Genomic DNA, 18,835 nt, shown 5'->3' with positions numbered 1-18,835 from the left:
AATTGCTTAAAATATTAAAAAAATTCAATAAAAACAAAAAAAATACGAAAAAAATAAGAAAGTAGAATTTTTTGAAAAGTATTTTTTAAAAAGTGAAAACTAGTAAGGTGATTGATTTCTCCTTAACTTTGCTCTATTTGGGTGTGGGACCACATGGGATTTACATGGTATAAATCTCATATCTATATGAGATATTTGATAAAATATTTAATAAAATATTTAGAGTTCTTAGCATTTTTCATCCAAATGAACGGTTAAACTTGAAAAATTATTGGGTTGCCACATGGTACCTTCAACTAATTACAAATATCATATCCTCTTATGTTATCTCCCTATCATTCAACGCATAAATATAACTTTCACTCTTTTGATCAATGAGAGAAGAAAAATGTACCACATGATACTTACGCACTCAAAAATTTCTCGCTAAACTTGCTCTCTCTTTGCAATTTCATCAATCACGGTGTCGTTAAATATCAATGTACACTGATATTTTTTTTATTGGACTTCAAGATTACACGTGGATCTCGTTTTGATAACTGTTCATTTTGGTTCACCTTCAATGTATATTATTTAGGTCTTGTTTGGGAATATGATTTTTTAATAATTTTTTAATTTTTTAGTTAAAATATTATGTAAAAAAAATTAGTATATTTTGGATGATTTTTTAGTTTTTTACGAAAAGATGTGCAAAAAGTAGAGAGAAAAGAGAATTTTTGACTTTTTGGTATGAGTTGTTGATTTTTTAGTTTTTTTAATGTCTTTTTGATTAAAAAAACCACTTCTCAAATGAGGCCTAATATTCATAATTTTTTTATTTTATTGCATTTGTCTTAAAAAAAAAAAAGGAAAGTAAATATGTTTTTTTTGAAATATACTATCTATTTTGTTTTTTTTTAGACAATACAATAAAATAAAAAAATATTATAATTATCGAATCAACTTAAATTTTTTCATGCATGATTTACATTGAGCGTGCTACAAAATAAATGGATTTGATCATCAAAATGACACCAATGATAGGCCTCACAAACCCTGCAAATTCTGTCTTACTGAGATATAAACATGAAATTAACCTAACCCTTGTAGAAATTCTGGTGAGCGTTTCTCAGCCTTGGTAAATTGAAGAACGAGAGATTCTCAACAGAAAACTACTTATGATCGGAAAATAGAATACAAAAATGCTAGGTATGTCAAAATTTTATCAAAAATTTTACATCATACTCATATGAGTATGATGCCCACACTATAATAGAACAATAGATCACAATAAACTTGTATGGTAGGTAAAATTATTTATGATCTTAATTTCTCATGGGTCCATAAACAAAAAATATTTTAAGAAACTTCTATTCATATAAAAAACATCACACGTACAGTGTGGTATATTTTTGTACACAAAACTCATAATCAACATGTTTTTGTAGCGGCTTGATATTTCATCAATAATTCATAATGGTTATTTAAGAACATTATAACTAAGACAATAAATTAAAATATTAAGTTATCTCTTTTCCCTTAAACTATTCATATAATTACATCAATGTATTAATACATTATCGAAAGAGTAATAGTTCAAAACACTGGAGATAACACAAAACAAATGTCCTCAGGGCTTTACATTTTTTCAAGAATTTTCTTTGATTACACAAAAGATGGAAATCTAACTTCACACAAAAATAGCCCAAGCCTTTATAACATAACACAAAAAGGAGCCTCCGCACTCCCATTAGAAACTTCTCCATGCCAATCACTTCAGTAGCACATCAACATCATTCCCTGAAAGGTTATTAGTTTTTTGGTAAGCAATCGCCCAGTAGGAAATGCCATTAAAAAATTATATAATTAATCGAAATACATATGATCATGCTATGTAAAGGATGAGAAATGTAACGCCCCAAAAATTGGGCAGGATATATCTATTTATGCAACAAAACCCACTTGATAGACAAACACATATATATAGCTAACTATTCCATACTTCCATTTCCATTAAATCCTAAATGTCAAATACATGTTGTTCACATCTCAATGCTCCAGTTCCAATCCCAAACATGCATTTTATAACAAGTATGAAATAGAAGCCAAACAGATAATAAATGTCCTACAGGCTTACAAATTTATCCAAGAACTTTCTTGGTTATACAAAATGAAGTTTCAACTGAACGCAAATACAACCCTGGGCTTACATTCAACAAATAACAATAAAACAAAAATGAAGTCTCAGCTCCGAGTCCTCCCAAGTCAGTGCTTTGGCGGACACATATCACATGTACCTGAAACGGTTTCCTTTATAGGGTGAGTCACAGCCCAGTAGAGATATATTACACAACATATAGACCATGACAAGACTAAAGAGGAGTATGCTTATGCCATGCTCATGATAAAACAGTTTATCTCTCTTTTTATAAAACATGCAATGCTGAGATACAACAACAAATATAAAACCATTTCCATTTTAAACCATATCTATTACATGAACACAAGCTCCGTGAATCTCTAGGTGAGTGTCTGCAAGTAGGCCCTAATGCACTACCACTGTCATTTTTACCAGTAAACTGGAAGGCTCAACACCTAACCGCGTGGTTCTACACTCTCTACCCAGATTCACCAAGTATTCATCTTTTCACAAACAGATACATTTCCAAACATTTGTAAAAAACAGATACATTTCCAATGAAATGAATGTAATGCAACGTCCAATGCAACAAATGAGTAATGTGGTTCAATTTACCTAAGTCTCATGCATTTCTACAACAATCATGGTTATCCTCCACCGATAGCCTAAAACAAATATTTCTAAATAGATATTTAAACAATTAAATTCTAAAAATATTCTGATAAATACAATCTATTCCACATTTAATCAAATATGAACAACTACACTAGTTTTCATATCATAATCATGTCCGATAACCTCTCAAAGTCCATTTCTAACCGTGACGGTTTTATTCCAACAGATACATTAAGCAAAATAATACCGTTAATGCCCAAGAAAACATCATTTTCTTTCCAAACTCATTCTCCAAGCATTATTCAATTATGACATCCTATTTTGATCAAAAGCCTCAAAAGTTAAACGTAATTCTTTTGTTTTCTTTAAAAATACTCTTTTGGTCACAAACCGGTAAAAATTTCAAAACCAATCGAATTGAAGTCCGTTTTGTTCAAATTTAAAACATAACTCTTTCATAACCTTACAAACATATTCCAAGTTTACACTTTCGCAATTTGGGCATCAACTTTTTATTTTTTTCAAAATTTCTCTTTTAAGCAAATAAATCACAAATTTTTCAAAAATTCTAATTAAATTATATACAACTCTAAGCTCCCTATAATCAAGTAAAAGTACATAAAGAAGTGTAGGAAAAATTCCTACCTCGATCTAAGAGCTTCCAAGAAAATAAAAATTTCTGGCAACAAAATTTCGATTCGTTCAGATTAAATCGGAGCCCTCAGAACCCTCTACAATTTGATCTATGGAACTACGGTCTAGAACTTAACAGGTTTTGATGAATCAAGGATTTTATATAATAAAAAAAATAACCAAAGAAAAAATTTTCAGAAGGAGAGAGAGAACTGAGAGACAGAGGTGTTTGATGGAAACAAACAAAAGCAATCCAAGTCTCCTTATTTCTCCGCCTTGTGCTGGCAGAGAAATTGATTAAAAAAGTATATATAAACAAAAGCTAAGCAAGTGGCAAACCAATCACCCAAACAAGGCATGGCTAACAGACCCCGCGTGGTTTTATCCTCAAAATTGATAAAAATATCTACAATTAAAATTATAATTTAGCAAAATTATAAAATTTTGTAACATAAAATTATAAAATGGTATAATTTTTGTTATCACAAAATATAACTCTCATTTAATGGTATACATTATAAATATTCACAACTCTTTTATGGTAATCAAATAATAATAATAAAACCACAACAATATTTCATGGTTACTAACGGGTCACGATTCAATCAATTAGGTTCAAAATGAATGGAGTTTAATAATTTAAAATAAATCCCCAACTGAGATTAAAGTTTAAATTCAATTTGATTCAACTCGTTACAAGAAAAACCCATGCACGTTGCTTTAAAAAAACCATAAACCCAAATCAAACAGTGTCCATAACAAGTGCTCATCCAAGTCATGGGATATAAATATGCTCTGACGTTTTGATACAAGAGTCGTAAACCATAAATGCACACACACACACACATACACACACACACACATATATATATGTATATAATAATTCCACATTTGCCAGCTCTAGAAACAACAAGCTTTGGGCACCCAAGACCTTACTCTTCTACATTTGTCGATTCCAGAAACAGCAGGCTCATGGACACCCAAAATCATGTTTTTCACATTTGCCAACTCTAAAAACGGCAGACTCGTAGACATCCTAAAACATTTCTCACATTTGTATACATAACACAACTCAAACCAAAACCCGATTCATAACTCGGACTCATACGCTATTTATCCCCTTCCAATATATTCCAATTAGTGACAATTCCATGCCACAAGTATAATTAATGAATGCATATGATGCATGAGTTTACAAATTTCAATTCCCTAAAGGTAGTTTCAATTCACAACAATCAAACAATTTTAAACATTTTCAATTGAAGTAATTCTCCAAGTCATAGCCATCATCATCTCAAGATTTTGTGACAAAAGTGCCCAACATTTCATGTTTCAATGTAAAAATCAAGTCAATATACTCAATTTCATGATTAGAAAGCCAATTGAACCAAAAACTTTTTATTGAGCAAATTTGAAAGCTAGGGTTCTAAGAAAATTGGGGATTTTCTCTTTTTAAGACATTTAAAGGTCAATTCTCATCACCCATAACATAATCATCAACACTAACATAAATCCTTCAAGAAATTCATAAAGATGACCCCATTTTTCACCAAACCCATTGGAAAAACACACCAATCCTCATATTTCTAAATATCCATATAGATATAATGAAAATACTACGTATATATCTCAAATCAAAGATATAATAAGTTAAAAGTACCCCTACCTCAAGATTGAAGACAAAAAGTTGAAGACCTAACTCTAAACTCCAAAATAGCGCGAAAAAATCGGTAGATCATTTCAATAAAGCTTGTTCTTCAACCCCTTAGGAAGATCTAGGATGGATCCTGGTAAAAATCAAGAGGCATCAAGTGTTTTTGGGATAGGATTTCAGAAATAGGTGATAGAGACATAAAATGTATGGAAAAAGTAAGAGTAAAAGTGTTTAGATCGACTTTTAAATGTACTGTCCCGAACAGACCGTTGGATACCACTCGAGCGGTAAACGCAGGATCTCAAAAGTTTTGCAGAGCTATAGTGAAATTACTAGGACCTTATTTCTACACTCGAGTGAAAACTTTATGTCCCTCCCCCTCCCTCTAAAACTTCAATTGTATGTAAATAGGTTTTCAAAGTCAAAAAAAATTATGAGAGCCCTATTACTAGGAATAAAGCTAGGTTGGTTGCCAAAGGTTTTTTTGCAACAAGAAGGGATTGATTATAATGAAACTTTTAACCCAGTAGCCAAGCAACCCACTATTAGAGTTTTGCTTTGTCTGGCTTTATGTAACACTTGTGTCCTTCAAAACTTTTGGAAAGTGTATTTCAATCCTTTATTTTTATTTTGGAAATCTTTGGTGTTGTTATGGGTTGGTTTTGGAGAAGTACAATCCGATTTAAACTTGTTGGGTTTGATTGTTCGCACTTGTTCTTGTCAAAAGTTTCTTGGAAACTTAGAAATTCTATTCTAAGGTCAACACCAGCCTTCCTAAGGGTCGACCCTTACCTGTTGGTGAAGTTTCTGGGAAGTTGCTGGAAAATAGGGTAGACACCAGACTGGGAGAGGGTCGACCCTCTTGCATGTTGTCAAACATAAGTTTCTTTATAAGGTCGACCCCTGTGCTAAAGGGGTCAACCCTTGCAGACATTTTTTCTAGATTTCAGTCCGGTTTTGGGCCTACTTTTTGGGATTTTGACTTGATCTTTTGGGTTGAACTTGGGACTTTATTTCATTATGACCTAGCACTATAAATAGGTCCCTCACTTAACATTTTTTTTACTTTTTCTTCTCTTTCTCCTTCTCCAAGCCGTGAGTCACTCTCTCTCTCTCCAAAATCACTTTTTGCTCAAAGATCTTTAGATCTACTCTCTTGGAAGCATCTCCTTACCTTGCTCCTTTGAGATGAAGTGTAGAGCTTGTCAAGAGCTTCGTTTTGATCCAAGTAGAAGTTGGTTTCGACATCTTTGGATTTTCAACCTTGTTTTGCTCATCTCCTCTTCTAAGCTTGAGGTAGGGATTTTCTACACTCTAATATGGTTTTTAGCCTAGTTATTTGCTGTTGTGTATAGATGATGAGATTTGGTTGTGATTTGGACAAATCTAGGATTTGGGTATGAAATGAAAAGAGGGGTATTTGATGAATATGAGGTAAATGAGTAAGAGGCTTGAATATAAGATCATGTTGTGCCAAAATAGTTGATTTTAGTGTTTGGGTTGATATTTGGAAAGAGGGAGATTTTGCCCTAATTTTGATTAAATTATTATTTTGTATAAATAATTGGGATTTACATTGAAAATGTGAAATTGGAAGGTTATGGGTATAGATGGTGAAATTAGATATGTATTATCTTACACAATTGGAAGTTGTGAATAAACTATTTTTCTTAAGATTGAATATCTGTTTAGAGATAAATATATTAGGCTATCGGTGGAGGATAGCTATGATTGTTGTAGAAATTACATGAGGATTAGGCGATTTAATGCTAATCAAATGTTGGTTGTCATTGGATATGACGATGTTTATAAATACATTGTATATGTATGTTTATTTGGGAGGAGAAAAGAGATGGACTCCGTTGAAAGCAAGTTGGCTGAAGTGTCTTGGGTGAAAGACTCGAAATCATATATATATATGGGTGCCGATTCCCGCTGACGAAATATCCGTAAAATGGCATATTTGAGAAAACATACATGGGTGCCGATTCCCGCGGACGAAATATCTGTAAAATGGCATATTTGAGAAAATATACATGGGTGCCGATTCCCGCGGACGAAATATCTGTAAAATGGCATATTTGAGAAAATATATATGGGTGTCGATTCCCTCGGACGAAATATTCGTAAAATGGCAAATTTTAAGTGTTTATGTGTGTTTTGCATAATTGGAAACCATTGAGTTGTAGTCTCATTTTGGTTGTTGAAAGATAATGAATTTAATACATGAATTGAGTAGCATATATGAACTTGAAATGAATTGAAGGAAAATGGAAATGAGGTTTGGTCTTAGTGGCATATGAACATGCAGGCCTTGTGGATGTTTTAGTATCGGTATTGTTTATGCACGTACCTTTGCTAAACCTCATATATTGTGTTAGATTATTTCTACTGGGCTGTTGGCTCACCCTATACGGGAATACCATTTTTAGCTGTAGGTGAGATGTTTCCTCCAAGGCAATAGCGGAGATGGACTATCGGGAAGCAAGAGCTTCTTAATTATGTCTTGTTGTGTGTATGTTTGTTATTTGTAAAGCCAAGGGCTTAAGATGTAATGAGCGAGACTCACTTTGTGCAACCAAACAATGACTTGGGAAGATGTAAGCCTACATGGCATTTAACTGGTTGTTAAACAGTAAACTCTAATGAATGAAAGTATTGTATTTCTGTTATATTCTTCTACATGATAGATAGGTTTATTGTATTATTTTGGGGGCGTTACAACTTGGTATCAGAGCGTACCGGGTTTGAATACTTTAGGTACGTGGGAAATGGTTAGTACCACAATGGGTTTGTCTCGGTTGATTGAGACGTTAGTATGCATTGTATGCTTATGTGATAACATACTTATATGATTATGTGGGTATGGAATTTAGTTCCTAAGATGTTGATAGAGTCTACGGGTTTTTGGAAGTCCTATTAGAAGGGCACTTGATCACTATTATTTCTAATTGGAAGTCTAGCAATGCCGTGGGATGGTCATTATCTAGGAAGGAAATTCGTGTGTGTTTATGTGATTACATGCCTATGTGGAGTGATTTATTGTTGTCCAATGTATTAGGACGCAAGTGAGTTAGCTTCGGCACATTTGTAAAAGTGCTAATTCCTATGGTTATCTGTTGTTTGGAGTTTGAGAGTAAGTTGTGTGACGACATCCGAGAAAGGATTGTCGAGTCTTGGCATAGGAGTTATAGTGTGCTTGTTGAAGCGGTAGCTCATATAGAGGCAGCGGTATTAACCATGGGACGGAGTATGGAGGAGGCCATTTCGGCAACTCCTGTAACTCGAGGTATTGGTAGGCCTTTTAAGAGGCAAAGGGGTTTCAACCCACAACAGTCTCAGGGAGAACAGTCTAGATCTACCTTTCCAGTGCTGAGTTTGGGTTCGAGGAAGGGTATGCAGAGGGGTCTCACTTGTTATCAATGTGGACAGGCAGGGCATCTGAAAAGGTTTTGCCCACGATTGCGTAGCACATCTGGTGCGTTTGGTTCGAGACAGACATAGAGTCACCAGCCAGCACTTTCAGCACTGGCCTCGAGGGTTAATCAGGGAGTCTCTTCGGCTCAGTTAGTGCACCAGGCTTATGCTCCGAGAGGTGAGCAAGTTCAGCAGAGGCCTACTGGACGTATGTATACAGTTGTAGGACCAGATCTTGTACCTGCTCCTTCTGTAGTGAGAGGTACCTTTTTGTTTTGCAATTCAGTTGCTAATGTGTTGATTGATATGGGTGCATCCCATTCTTTTATTTCGTATGCGTTTGCATCAGTTTTGGGTTTGGAGTTGGCACAGTTAACATCTCCTATTTGTGTAGAGTCACCTATTGGTGGTCAAACTGTCTTGAGACAGGGATGTCGGGGTTGTGACATCGAGGTTACTGGTCGTCGATTACCTTTTGTACTTGTATTGATTGACATGCTTAGTTTTGATGTCATATTGGGTATGGACTAGTTATCGTCATACCGGGCTGTTATAAATTGTTACCGTCAGAAGGTTACTGTATGTACCTTGAGCGGTGATTGTATTTATTTCTTGGGAGACCGGGTGGATAGAGTTTTATCACCGGTATATGATTCACGTGGGCAGAGTGAACTTAGTTGTCTCTTTGCTAGCTTTTTTAGTAGTGAGTGTGATGAAATTCGGGTTAAATTGCCGAGGGTAGTTTGTGAATACTCAGATGTTTTTCCCGAGGATCTTGTTAGTTTACTGTCTCACTGAGAGATCGAGTTCTCTATTGATTTAGTGCTTGGCACGACTCTAGTTTCTATGGCTCCATATAGATTTGCACCTGCTGAATTGAGTGAGTTGAAGATTCAACTCTAGGAATTGTTAGATAAGGGTTTTATTCGCCTTAGTACTTCACCTTGGGGGAGGGCCAGCTCTCTTTGCTAAAAAGAAAGATGGAGCATTACGACTTTGTACTAATTACAGAAAGTTGAACCGGGTTACTGTTAAGAATAAGTACCCAATGCCTCGTATAGATGATCTGTTTGATCAGTTAAAGGGGTCTTGTTGTTTCTCTAAGATAGACCTGAGATCGGGTTATCATCAGTTGAGCGTAAGGGAGGAGGATATCTCGAAAATGGCATTCCGTACGCGGTATGGCCATTATGAGTTTCTTGTGATGTCTTTTGTGCTAACTAATGCTCCAGCTGTGTTTATGGATTTAATGAATCGGATCTTCCGTGAATTCTTAGATCGTTTTGTGGTTGTCTTTGTGGACGACATTTTGGTTTATTCATCTTCTGAGGAGGAACACAAGGAACATTTACGAGTAGTACTTGAGTTACTTAGAGCCCATAAGCTGTATGCTAAGTTTGGGAAATGTGACTTTTGGCTAAAAGAGGTTAAATTCCTAGGGCATGTGTCAAGGGAAAGGGTGGCTGTAGATTCATCCAAGGTAGAAGTAGTGCAAGATTGGGTACAACCTAAGAATGTTTTCGAGATTCGTAGTTTCTTGAGGTTGGTCGGGTATTACCGTCGATTTGTGAAGGATTTCTCTAGAGTAGCTTTACCTTTGACTAAGTTGATTAGAAAGGAAATCAAGTTTGTGTGGAATGAGACTTGTGTAAGGTCGTTCCAAGAGCTCAAGATTAGACTCACCACTACTCCAGTATTGATTATACCGGAGAGGGGTTTGAGTTATTCAGTTTATTGTGATGCTTCACGGGAAGGTTTAGGTTGTGTATTGATGGAAGAGGGTAAAGTGATAGCCTATGGCTCACGGCAGTTGAAAACACATGAGAGAAATTATCCCACCCATGACCTAGAGTTAACAGCAGTGATATTTGCCTTAAAGATTTGGAGGCATTATTTGTATGGTGAGAAATTTGAAGTGTGCTCTGATTACAAGAGTCTGAAATATCTGTTTACACAGAAAGACTTGAATTTGAGGCAGAGGAGATGGATGTAATTCATAGAGGATTATGATTTCGAGTTACATTACCATCTAGGAAAGGCCAACGTTGTGGCCGACGCTTTGAGTATGAAGTCAGTTAGCAGTGTAGCTTCTATCGCCATCCGAGAATGGGAAATGTTGGGTACTCTTAATGAGTTTGACTTGCAACCACTACTAAAAAAAACACTTTTTTGCGACCGCCACAAGCCGTCGCAAATAATAAAAATACAGTCGCAAAAGACTTTTTGCGACTGCCTATGCGACCACAAATGGGGGACACAAATGTGGGGATGGCAAATACTTTTTTGCGACGGCAAAGCGATGGTCGCAAATTATTTGCGACCACCTAAACTACTTTTTGTGACAGCTATTTTGCCGTCGCAAAAAAAAAAAAAAAAAAAAAACACTTTTAGCGACCATTGTTTTACTGTCACAAATAATTATTTCTTAAACAAATATATATACGGATTTGCTACAACAAAAAAATTAATTACAAGCACCAAACAATTTTTTGTTAATGAAAAATAACAAAACTAACAAATTAATTAAATTTATAATAGACATTATCCATTAACCATCCTTAAATACACTTTACTAAAAAATTCAAGTCTTAAAAAAAAAAAAGAGCAACATAATCTTTGGCTCCGAACATCACCCGCTCGATCATATCAACTATTCCCTCAACAAAATCTGCAAAAACATATATCCAACTCAGCCAGGTGCCCTCATACTATAAAATGTTAAACACAATATAAATTAAGAGAGACAGAGCCATTCTTCAAAGTGTGAAATCCCAACTATTGAAATTCTGAAAATAAAATAATATATGAGTTGAGTTTATTGGGGGCAACTGAAAATAAAAAGTTACTAAATCTTTTGAAGCCAAATAGACTCGTCAAAAAAATGTAATAACATAATTAAATATATATATATTTTAAATTCCTTCATTTTGTATTTAAAAGTATAATTTTTGCAGGGTGATCCACAATCTATAAGATGCTAGTCTGCAGGAGTAAATCCAGTAGAAAACCATAACAGAGACAATATGATACCCAAATAAAAAATTCAAAATTTCCATAACCCATCGTCAAAAACCTATAAATTACAGTAGATTTTTCAATTTCAGTTCCAATTGGACATCTAGGATTTTTTTATACAACAACAACAGCACAGAAACTCACAGTATCCAAAACAACAGCACAAAAACTATCAAATACCCATTAAAGAGAAGTGAAGAAAGAAGAGAAAAGAGCGCACCTTTGAGATCATGGGAGTTCCAATAAAGAGAGACTCAAATTTGAAATGAGAGAGCCAAAAGAATGTAGGGTTTGAATACTAAAGAACTAGAAAATATAGGGAACAACACATTCGAAGTACTCAAAACACAAGCACAAAAACTATCAAATACCCATTAAAGAGAACTGAAAAAAGAAGAGAAAAGAAGGCACCTTTGAGATCATGAGAGCTCCAATAGAAAGATAGATTTGAATCTGAAAGAGGCAAGAGAAAGGCAAATCTAATGCAACCATTTCAAAGTTGTCAAAACACTAAAGATTATATAAAATTATATAAATCTTGGCAAATTATATAAAGCAGTCCGAAAAGGTAATAATTCAGATGGAAGTTGATATCAATAAACATTTAAAAGTACCTTGGATGCAGCCATGTATCCAAGCAGGGTTGCCAGCACAGGAGTGCACAGAAGAACTACCATCTCTATTTTTTTTTAGTTTGCTAGCTTACAAGCACACACAACCCTCTTTTCTCATGTTTTCTACAAAGAAGTCCCTGTATATATTAAAATTACCCACTACAGGACATACATACACTAACAATTTCTAAACAAAAGATTATTATAAAAAATTAATAATAGTAATTAGTTGTGGCGCATGTAATTTTTGGTTAGATTATTATAAAATTATCTCATTTCCTATACATCAATAATGGGCAAGTGATACAAAAGGTTATCAGAATAGAGAAATTCTATACCTCACATCTTTAGTATTCTTTTATTACCAGAAATGAAAAATAACCTGATATGTAGATTGGAATTTTAAATTGAAGCCATCACATCTGCAGATCAAAAACCGTGTCAATATATTAGTATTAGATTTTGAAAAATGATTGGACCTAATATAAATCGTATAAGGTAACCCTGTGGAAAGATATGATCAACCAAATGGATGTATCCGAACCCGTCACATCTGCAGATCAAACTAAGCCAGAATCAGTGCCACATGACAACTATGTTTTGGATGACATCTGCAAGACTGATGCTTGCAGTTTTTCTTTACTAGAGTAAAAGTCACAAAATAAAATTTATCCAGACCTTTTTTCAGCAAAATGACAACATAATGTTTAACACTAATGTCGGAGTTGAGCATAAAGAAACATTTAGCACTTCATACACAGCTATTTATTAATTTTAAGCTACTTTCATATGTAGAACAATACAAATGACTGGTAAATTGATGATTACCTACAAATGTAGAAAAACAAAAATTAATTCCCATCCAAAAAATGCAAAAAATGAGAGGATCAGCTGAACTGACATGAGATCCCAAATAGCCATTTACAATTCATGATTCACAGCTCCACCGCAACGTATTATCCTCTTGGGAGTCCAATTAAAACACCAAGGCAAGGCAGTGTTAAATAGTAGAAGAGAAAACAAACAAACCAACAACAGAGTTGAACAGAAAACCAAAAAAATAGTCCCTTACATGTTGAAAAAGCTGACTGATAACACACTAAAAACGCTCTTGCACCATTGAGGGCGGTCCTTGCGCATAGGCATAGTCATAGGCCGGGAAGTATGGAGAAGAAGGGATTTGCAAATCATCCCTAAACAACAACCAAATTCAATTGTAAGGCAATAATCAAGACAGATAGAAACACTCGAGTGAATAAAAAAATTAACAACGGCAAAATCTAAACACAATCTAAAGGAATTCAATTGCAATCCTATAATTTTCATTCTTTGCATGAGGAATATAAATAAATCTGTAAATGGAATTATAAACATGACATTCAAAAATAAATATAGAGAAAAAACACTGACATCTAAAATGATAATTTGATGAATATACTCAGATCCTCAATCATTCACATGTAAAACAAATTCCAATAGGTTTGGATGGTAACAGCCTTATACATGCCATCAACACATGTACATATCGTGTTTTTACTTGTTAAATTTCTACCATAATGATAGAACACAGCACTTCTTACAAATCAGAAGCAAGAGCATCACCTCCCAGACTATCAATTCGGATGATAACAGCCTTATATCTTTTTGACTCTGGAATAAAAGATCAGCATTAGCTGTGGAAGGAGCACAATTATAGACAAAGGAAAAGCTAACTGAACACAGAAAAGTAATTAACTCAGTGAGCAGTAAAATATAGTTAGTAATGTCATAGCAATTCCTTAATCTATAAATCCAGTTCATAATTTAAATTCATGTCTTTCTTTATTTTTTTATTATTATTATTTATTTATTTTTAAGGTCTCATGCATCTTGAATCCAGCATCAGTGTTGCAATCTTGCAACTACGTTTATTTTTCAATTCCGTCTTCATAATTAGGATTTGCAATTTAACTTGGAACTCAAGATTGAGTATTTCTTTCTCTTTATTCATCAGATTAAAACATCTGACCGTTTCCATTCAATAGGTCTCCAGGTACTCAAACATTTTCGTGCAATTGATACTTCACTTACAAGGTGGTGATCCTTTCATTTAATGAATTATTTGAAAATCACTTTGTCGTATCACACAAACACTGCAGTCACCAATAGATTCTTGTCACTATATTTTCTTACACCTTTCTTTGTGTACTTCCTCATTACCAATAATAATTAACTATAGTATTTTAATTTTCTAGTTTCTTGCACATAGCCAAATCATTGAAACTGATGTGCTTGTAGTACAGAAATCATGTGCGTAAAATGGTTCCATAATGCAAGCTCACTCGCAAGTTGATCTCTTACAGACATCAAATTGCACAACCTACACTTGTGAACCGAGTGTTGGAAGCACAGAGGGGTGACCTTGAGGTGGAATCCTTTCAGGAGAAGATTTCCAATGGGAAAGTAGAAAAAGGTTTGACTGTGTATCCCGACCAAAGTGTGAGATACCGTGACCGTTGTTTGTACCGGAGTCTTGCCGAGAGGAAGTACTCCGAGAGTTTCATCATTCGCATCTTGCGGTGCATCCGGGAGGCACAAAGATGTATCATGATCTTAGTTGCCAGTTTTGGTGGAGAGGTATGAAAAAGGATGTGGCTGTGTTTGTATCAAAGTGCCTTACTTATCAACAAGTGAAGGCCGAGCATCAGAGGCCAGCGAGTTTGTTGCAACCCTTGCCTATAGCTGAGTAGAAGTGGGAGCATGTTACGATGACTTCGTTGTGGGCCTTCCGAGGAAGCAATGGGGTAGTGATGCCATTTGGGTGGTCGTTGACCGATTGACTAAGTCGGCGCATTTTATTTTTATGCGCGTAAGTGACTCGATAGATTATTTGGCCGATTTGTACATTAGGGACATAGTGAGGTTGCACGGGGTCCTTGTGACGAATGTTTCAGATAGAGATCCGCGTTTCACTGCTCGGTTGTGGCAGAGTTTGCAGAGTGCCTTGGGCACTAGATTGACTTATAGTACTGCGTATCATCCTCAGACTAACGGGCAGTCCGAGCGTACTATTCAGATCCTTGAGGATATGCTTCAAGGCTTTGTCCTTGACTTTAAGGGTTCATGGGAGAGGCATTTGCCCTTAGTGGAATTTTCCTATAACAATAGTTTCCAATCGAGTATTGGCATGGCACCGTTTGAGGCCTTGTATGGTCAACCGTGTAGATCCTCTGTGTGTTGGCCCGAGATGGGTGATGCCCCTTTGTTAGGTCCAGAGTTGGTTCGAGAAATGACGGAGAAAGTGGCACTTATTCGTAAGAGGCTAGCTACGGCTCAGAGTTGCCAGAAAAGTTATGCCGACCGTAGGAGGAGACCTTTGTCTTTTGAGGTGGGAGATCATATCTTTTTGAAGATATCACCTAGACGGGGTTTGATGAGGTTTAGGAAGAGTGGGAAGTTGTCCCCTCGATTTATTGGCCCTTTCCAGATCCTTGAGCAGATTGGGGAGGTTTCTTACCGTTTGGCGTTACTGCCACAAATTTTCGGAGTTCATGACGTGTTTCATATTTGTATGCTTCAGAAATATGAGCCGGATACATCGCACGTGTTGGATTGGACCGACCTAGAGGTAGATAAGGATGCCTCGTATGAGGAGAGACCGGTGGAAGTCTTGGATAGATGGGATCAAGTTTTGCGAGGCAAGACAATTCCCTTGGTAAAAGTATTGTGGAAACATCACGGAGTCAAGGAAGCGACTTTGGAACGTGAATTAGAAGTCCGAAAGAAATATCCAGATTTGTTTGTTGATGCATGAGCATGTATTGAGAATTTATTGTATTAATGAAAAGTCTAAGCATTGTATATGTTTTAACTTATGAAAACATTATATATGTTATGGTTATTTGGGAAGAACATGAATTCAATATAAACATTGCTTATGTTTTGAAAATATGGAATATTGATAATGTTGTATCATTTTTGGAAGCATTGTATATGCTATGTACGATTTTTGAAAATTTGGACTTTGGTTAAACATTTTAAATGTTTTGGGAAATTGAAAATTTTCATTTTAATTTGGGACTTGTGAATCGAGTCGATGTGAATAGACGACTAGAGAATGAGTCATGGTGTTGAACTTGTAGGAATAACGTGGTTGTGATGAGTTCAATTATGTTTTAGAGCCTGATTTGTAATTTCGGGGACGAAATTTCCTAAGATGGGGAGGTTGTAACACTTGTGCCCTTCAAAACTTTTGGGAAGTATATTTGAATCATTTATTTTTATTTTAGAAATCTTTGGTGTTGTTATGGGTTAGTTTTGGAGGAGTATAATCCGATTTAAACTTGTTGGGTTTGGTTGTTCGCACTTGTTCTTGTCCAAAGTTCCTTGGAAACTTAGAAATTCTATTATAGGATCGACACCAACCTTCCTAAAGGTCGACCCTTACTTGTTGGTGAAATTTTTGGGAAGTTGCTGGAAAATAGGGTAGACACCAGACTGGGAGAGGGTTGACCCTCTTATGTCTGTGTGTTGGTAACTAGAAAATAGGGTCGACCCCCTCCTGTCTAAGGGTCGACCCTCTTGCATGTTGTCAAACATAAGTTTTTTCATAGGGTTGACCCCTGTGCTAAAAGGGTCAACCCCTGCAGTCATTTTTGCCCAGATTTCAGTCCAGCTTTGGGCCTACTTTTTGGGGATTTTGACTTGATCGTTTGGGTTGACTTTGGGATTTTATTTCATTATGACCTAACACTATAAATAGGTCCCTCACTTAACCTTTTCTTTACTTTTTCTTCTCTTTCTCCTTCTCCAAGCCGTGAGTCACTCTCTCCCTCTCCAAAATCACTTTTTGCTCAAAGATCTTTAGATCTACTCTCTTGGAAGCATCTCCTTACCTTGCTCCTTTGAGATGAAGTGTAGAGCTTGTCAAGAGCTTCGTTTTGATCCAAGTAGAAGTTGGTTTCGACATCTTTGGATTTTCAACCTTGTTTTGCTCATCTCCTCTTCTAAGCTTGAGGTAGGGATTTTCTACACTCTAATATGGTTTTTAGCCTAGTTATTTGCTGTTGTGTATAGATGATGAGATTTGGTTGTGATTTGGACAAATCTAGGATTTGGGTATGAAATGAAAAGATGGGTATTTGATGAATATGAGGTAAATGAGTAAGAGGCTTGAATATAAGATCATGTTGTGCCAAAATAGTTGATTTTAGTGTTTGGGTTGATATTTGGAAAGAGGGAGATTTTGCCCTAATTTTGATTAAATTATTATTTTGTATAAATAATTGGGATTTACATTGAAAATGTGAAATTGGAAGGTTATGGGTATAGATGGTGAAATTAGATATGTATTATCTTACACAATTGGAAGTTGAGAATAAACTATTTATCTTAAGATTGAATATCTGTTTAGAGATAAATGTATTAGGCTATCGGTGGAGGATAGCTATGATTGTTGTAGAAATTACATGAGGATTAGGCGATTTAATGCTAATCAAATGTTGGTTGTCATTGGATATGACTATGTTTATAAATACATTGTATATGTATGTTTATTTGGGAGGAGAAAAGAGATGGACTCCGCTGAAAGCAAGTTGGCTGAAGTGTCTTGGGTGAAAGACTCAAAATCATATATATATATATGGGTGCCGATTCCTACGAACGAAATATCTGTAAAATGGCATATTTGAGAAAACATACATGGGTGCCGATTTCCACGGACGAAATATCTATAAAATGGCATATTTGAGAAAATATACATGGGTGCCGATTTCCGCGGACGAAATATCCGTAAAATGGCATATTTGAGAAAATATATATGGGTGCCGATTTCCTTGGACCAAATATCCGTAAAATGACAGATTTGAAGTGTTTATGTGTGTTTTGCATAATTGGAAACCATTGAGTTGTAGTCTTATTTTGGTTGTTGAAAGATAATGAATTTAACTCATGAATTGAGTAGCATATATGAACTTGAAATGAATTGAAAGAAAATGGAAATGAGGCCTGGTCTTAGTGGCATATGAATATGCAGGCCTTGTGGATGTTTTAGTATCGATATTGTTTATGCACGTAGTATTTATACCTTTGCTAAACCTCAAATATTGTGTTAGATTATTTCTACTGGGCTGTTGGCTCACCCTATACGGGAATACCATTTTCAGGTGCAGGTGAGATGTTTCCTTTAAGGCAATAGCAGTGATGAACTGTTGAAAAGCAAGAGCTTCTTAATTATGTCTTGTTGTGTGTATGTTTGTTATTTGTAAAGCTTAGGGCTTAAGATGTAATGAGCGAGACTCACTTCGTGCAACCAAGCAATGACTGGGGAAGATGTAAGCCTATATGACATTTAACTGGTTGTTAAACAGTAAACTCTGATGAATGAAAGTATTGTATTTCTGTTATATTCTTCTGCAGGATAGATAGGCTTACTGTATTGTTTTGGGGGCGTTACACTTTACACTATCATTGGCCTCTTAAACAGCTTGACATAAGCAATGCTTTTCTCCATGGAATCTTGGTTGAGGAAGTTTATATGTTCCGACCTCCTGGTTTTTCCAATCCAGCTTATTCTCATCATCTTTGCAAGCTTCAAAAGGCCCTTTTTGGCCTTAAACAAGCCCCTTGCGCCTTATATTCCACTTTCACTCAGTTTTTGCTTGGACAAGGGTTTGTCAACAGTTATTGTGACAATTCATTGTTCATTAGGAAATCATCTTCCTCCATCACCATTTTGCTTGCTTATGTTGATGACATTCTTCTTACTGGGGGTAGTGCTGCTCATATTCA

At 35.5% G+C, this 18,835-nt stretch overlaps 1 pseudogene; it reads left to right on the top strand.

Moving 5' to 3' along the window:
• LOC114288071 (ferric reduction oxidase 6-like) overlaps positions 1-18,835 on the top strand; it is a 187,759-nt pseudogene that overhangs the window by 84,951 nt on the left and 83,973 nt on the right.

The sequence above is a fragment of the Camellia sinensis genome, chromosome 5, assembly GCF_055761805.1.
Source record: "Camellia sinensis isolate YWXY chromosome 5, ASM5576180v1, whole genome shotgun sequence".
NCBI classification, from domain to species: Eukaryota; Viridiplantae; Streptophyta; class Magnoliopsida; order Ericales; family Theaceae; genus Camellia; species Camellia sinensis.
This window is presented reverse-complemented; position numbering and strand designations above follow the sequence as displayed.